The 5,607-nt window shown below is 41.6% G+C and overlaps 1 protein-coding gene across 3 annotated transcripts in view; it reads left to right on the top strand.

Annotated features, from left to right (window-relative positions):
* Positions 1–6: 6 nt before the first annotated feature.
* The window catches only part of WDR72 (WD repeat domain 72), a 241,488-nt gene continuing 235,887 nt past the window's right edge, over positions 7–5,607 (top strand). For all 3 annotated transcript variants that reach the window (XM_025197090.1, XM_025197094.1, XM_025197089.1), the window contains exon 1: positions 7–51. The gene's annotated coding sequence lies outside the window, so the exon portion shown is untranslated. The remainder of the gene's footprint in view (positions 52–5,607) is intronic.

Here is a 5,607-nt window from a genome sequence, read left to right as displayed (position 1 = left end):
CACCACTTCCTCCTCCCCCTGGTGCGGCCGCCGGCCGGGAAGCCGCTGGAGGTAAGGCGTGCGCGGCGCCCCCAGCCCTGGCCTTTCCTTGCAGGCGAGGTTTCCGGAGCCCGCTGGGACTCCCCATCCCCACCCCGCGGGGCTGTCCCCGCCCGGCCGAGGTTGTGTTCCGACTCAGGCGTCTGCCCCCGTCTCCAGCTGCCAGTCCTCGGTCCAGGGCCCGGGTGCTGAGCGCTTGGGCACGTGCAGCGCGGTGCCGGGGTAGGGGTCCCGGGTCCCTCCTCCCTCCTCGAGTCCTGGGCTGGACACCTCTGCGCGGTCGTGGGGGGCAGCGACCCCGGGTTGAGGGAGATCTCACGGCATCGACTTGCCAGCGCTTGTCGAGACACGAGCGGAAACCAAACCGAGCTTCTGGTGCCCAAGGGATGTTTTCAGAGCTGGGTGTGGATAAGAGGTCGTTGCGTCCTCAGCGCCCCGGTCAGTAGGGCCTGCATACTACTTATAGGTCTTTCCTCCTGCTTCATAAAGCAGATTTTCTATGAGCGAAATCTCATTGCAGTTAAGAGCAGGATTGTCTAATTAGTGCCTGGGTAAAAAACGGAATAAAACCTCTGGATCTGGCCCCATGTGCATTTAGGATGGACTGCATAATTTCTATAATTTGATAATATTCAAATGTAGGTGTCTGAAGTGAGATGCCTAGATTGCCATTACCAAAGAAATGCAAGGGCTATAGTTAGGTATGGTTGATGTATCTCATGGATATATCCACAACATCCTTTAAAGCAGACTCGATAGATCAACTGTGCTCCTTTTCAAAATCACAACTCCAGACTGAAAATACACTAAATACCATTATATTAGGTGAATACATTCCATGTATCCAAGAGGACCCTTTTATTATTTTGAGAGCCAGACAGTTGCTGCTGTTTAATTTGAAATGGTGGATTGTTGTTTTCCATTTTCATTTTAAATTGGTCTTTTCTGCGTTATTGCAACTTGTTCCATTATGAAAGTTACTCTGATCACAGTAAAACACACAGTCCCCTGGGATGCCAGTGGACTCATCAATGCTATCGGGATTACTGTTTTAGCCAGTGCTAGATATACTAACTGCATTTATGAATATTTTGTGTCGTTTTAACATTTCCGCAATGCCAGAGGTACACAACTGTGATATTTTTGGGATCAATAGTTGCAAAATTCCCATTGTTGTATATTACTTCTGAACCCTAGAAGTTTGTTAATAGACGGGATCCTATTACATGACAATAGTAGGCTTTTCCCACAATGATTTTTCTTTTTTATAAGCAAAAGTTTGCTGTAATTATAATTGCAACTATCACACTGTACTGTATAGAATCCCTTTGGGTCTTTCATTCTATTTCATTTTGAATGTAGTTTTTTCTCTCTCTCAGCTTCTTGTAAGCAGATTCCAGTGTATATAATAAATCATTCATGAGTGTTTACACTAAATAGAAGCACGCCATATAACAGCAATATATGCAACTCGCCTATCTGATGATAGATAATATACACAAAACTGTATGAAAAATATATTGAAAGAATAAAGGGAAATGTTGAGTATTGAAAGATTGTCAATTTTCAATACAATGCAGTTGGAAACTCTTCTAAGAGATGATTACACACTAATTAGAGGCCAGAGAATAGGTGTGGTAAATATTTTAGTGTTTCCCCCCTTGTAACTGATTCCAGTTTTGTTTATTATTTCAACATTACTGGGTATTATGTAGCAGAACCCAAAACATCACCTATTTGATCAGCTGGTTTTTATGTTAAATAAGTTCAAGGTCACCTAAGGGAGGCATCAACTGCCATAAAGCAGAGTGCCTGTTTACTACCTGTCAATCTATTCTTGAGACTGTTTCAGTTTCTTGTGTTCTTTGCTTCTTGACTTCCTTTACCCTTCCTTTTATAAGGTTATTGTGAACATGTTTTACAGGTTTGATTATGGTTAATTCATTTAGAATCTTTCCTTCATATTAAAAATGAAATTCCAGCAAAGTTAATGTATGTTAAACATGACTTCTTTGGTTTGTAGAATGACATATATACAGTGAAGATAATACTTAGCACTTAGTAGCCCTTGTCACTTCCATAGCACTACAGTCAGGTCCACCTTAGCCAACCCTTGTATCTATGTTGGGATTGCACTGAAGTCTTCCGAAGCTACGTAGCTGCCATTGGTATAAAAGTCAATGGAACATGTGAGGCTTATTTTGCAGGAAGTGACAGTCAGTATTCATTAGATAAGATTTCATGGTGAAAATGCTGAGTGAGGTTTTTTTAAGGCCCCAATTCAGTAAGGTGCTTGAATATGTGACTCACTTTTTCCCATGGGACTACTCATGTGTTTGGACTTCCATGATACTACTCGTATGAGTAAGGTCTCAAGAACTGCAAACTATTATTAGCCATGTTTTGAACTTGTAGTAGCTAACACTAACACCTACAAGAATAGCAGAAAATGAAGTCGTGTTTAAACCCTTCAAATATTTAAGTGATGTAGGTAGCAAGCATTTGAGTAATACAAAATATACTCTTTTCTGGTTCTGTAACCACTTGACCAATTCATGTGTTGTTCAAACAAAATTTCGTAACTGCATATTCATTCAGAGTATGTTTAAAAACAAGGGCCTGTTTTACTAGCTCATAGACATTAGTATCTTACCAGTCATACATTTACATATCCATCCTGTTTTTCCTTTTGTGTGCCGTCTTTGTTGTTTGGGGAAGAGGTGTTCAATGTTTATACTGTTACAGATGTATGTGCACCCTTTTATTCTGTAGTTAGCAAAAAATAAATAAATATATATATATATATCCCATGAAGTTGCACCCCTTGCCCCCAGCTTAAAATGATAAAATAAGTTACAGGGGATGTAGACCCAAATGTGGTGAAGATTATTCTACTGTACTCCATGCTAGTGTGTAAAGTACATATGTTCTGAGTTGCTGCTGTTTTCACTGCCCCATTTTCCAGCTTAGGTGCAACATAAACTATTTTAATTAATATCGTGTCACCAAAAGGGTTTGAAATGGCCAATTGAATTCTGCCAAGATAGAGTCTTTTGATGAAAACATATCTTTATTGATTGTAGAAGAAGAAAATCATTCTTAAAATGAAATCCAGAGAAAAATCATATCCCTCAGAGAAAATTTCTGAGTGGCAGGTTGAGATTAACATCATAAAATTGAATTTGTGCTGCAAACCTTTGATGTAATCAGCAGCTGGGAGATGGTGTTGCCCTTACTGTGCTCCTTCTGATTGTGGTGAATTATTGTGTGGAATGAAATAAGTGTTTCTTGTGTCACTCGTTCAAGAAATACAAACAAGGTATTACTAGGTGGTTCTTGCTAGTTAAAATGGGTTGTATTGATTCCTGGTCCTGTTCTCTTGCTCCCCTGGATGGCAGAAGCACTATATTCATGCCCCAGGAGAGAGCTGTATGTCACTCAACAGTGACTCCTCCGGCCGATTAAGGAGTAGCATTGACAGGTCCCAAGGGAAGTCCCATTAAATTTCAAGCTGGAAGTATAGTGGCAGACAGGCAGAGCCTTAAGGATCGCAACAAGGAAACAGAACAAGGGAATATGTAGGATGGCAAGGGTCCTGTCAGGGCCATGAGGAGTTGGAGGGTGGGGTTGAAATGTATGGATTTGAATAACTTGCTCTAAGTCTGGTGCTCTGATAACTAAATTCATTAACCAAGGCAGAAGTACTTGTGCTGCCATACCACAATCAATTAACAGAAATCAAAAGGCCACACCTCCAGCAATTAAAAAAAAAAAGCCAATCATTTGCATGCTCTTGTTATATTGTATATAATAACAACATATTGTCAACTGCCTGTGCTGTATATATTTTGAAATATATCACATTGCTCTTGCTATTGTTTTAGCTGACATTTTCCCCCTCTTCTATGTTTTTTACCTGGTTTATCTTTTCCCTTGTCGTTGTCAGTGTCATTTCATTTTGTGCTTCTTTCTTTCCCCAGCATGATAACATTCTTTTCTTCTTTCTGCATAGTATTCCTTACCTTTTCCCTATAACTTTTGTATCTCTGTTCTATTTCCATTTCTCCATCAGCTCTCTCTCTATCTCTTTCTTATTACGGTTTCTTTTCTCTAATATACCCTAGCCATTTCTCCAGGTAAACAGGGGCCCATAAAGCCTCCTACTTCACAGGCGGCAGCAGAAATGTTCTCAGTTTTGTGGCTGCAACAGATTTCTAACTAATATCTTATATGAATACTAAAGCCACGAGCGTTGGAGTTGTATGATGGCAGATTTACAAATGTATAACGCTATCATATGTTCACATTTGGAAAATTATTTTATTTTATAGAAATTGTTCTGCTTGCTACAGATAGTGGATGACTGGAATTTTCAGCCCTTCAGAATGAGATCTTTATGTGAAATCTGTTGATTTCCAGCTGCAGCTACTTGCATAAGGGTGATGTGTGTCATAGCTGTAATTTAGAGTGAGCTTTTGGCATCTGAGAAAGTGCTGAACACTGGGGCTAGGGACAGAAATTACACACAAGCCAGCATAAGTGATCGGAAACTGTTTCAAATCTGGAACACAGCATAAATTCAGTGAACACAAACCGCTTTCAAAATGGCTGAAACAGGTTTAAGATCAACCTGGATAGATATAGTATCAGACTTAACTGATTTAGGTTAAATCAGTTTATTGAACTTCTGCTCCTGATTCCTCTCCAGATTCAAGTTAACTCACAGTCTTCCAGCATCCTAGTATGCTTTGAACCTCCCCCGCAATCCCTCTCCTCCCCACCTTGCAGGGTGAGTGGGCAGCTCAGCTATCTGCCCTAGCTGAGCAGGGAGGTGTGCTCTAGTGAATGCACTCCCCTGGCCTTCTGGCCTAGGCCACTGCAGACATGTGGCTGCATTTCTGGAATCAAAAGTAAGTGCCTGTTTACTTACTTGTCAGTTCAGTCTACATAGCTTAGACCAGGGGCGGGCAATTATTTCAGCTGGAGGGCCGCTTATCAAGTTTTAGCAAGAGTCCAGGGATACATGGGTAGCCCTGCCCCTTGACAGGTGCCCCGCCCCCTGGTCGCTATCTTGGGACTGGAAATCCCACCCCTTAACCCCTGACCTTTGCCACCAGAAGTCCTTCCCCTTGCCCCTGGAAGTACTCCTTTTGGCAAGGGGGTTTGCCATCTCATTACTAGAAAAATACCAGATTATATTCTAATAATCAAATACCTACTACAATGTTCATTAATTTGATTTAAAAAAATATTCTCATCTTGATTTACTTGTGTTTGCATAATGTACATAGAGGTAATTGTCTAATAGCTTAAAATTAAGTCTTACTCTTGTATATTGTCAGAGGAATGTGAGGGGTATGGGTGGGTGGGTATAGGTGTGTGGAAGACTCTGGGTGTGTGGGTGTGTGTGCTTGTGGGGTGTGGGGGAGGGAGTGGATGTGTGTGTGTGGGGGTGTATGAGGTTTGGGGGGTGTGTGTGGATGTGTGGTGGGTGAGCATGTGGGTGAATGTGTGGATATGTGGGAAGTGGGTGGGTATGGGGTTTGTGGGGGGAAGTGAGTGTGTGGG

Source organism: Alligator sinensis, unplaced genomic scaffold (assembly GCF_000455745.1).
Source record: "Alligator sinensis unplaced genomic scaffold, ASM45574v1 scaffold250_1, whole genome shotgun sequence".
NCBI classification, from domain to species: Eukaryota; Metazoa; Chordata; order Crocodylia; family Alligatoridae; genus Alligator; species Alligator sinensis.
The sequence above is the reverse complement of the archived record's forward strand: the minus strand, read 5'-3'. Positions and strand labels throughout refer to the sequence as shown.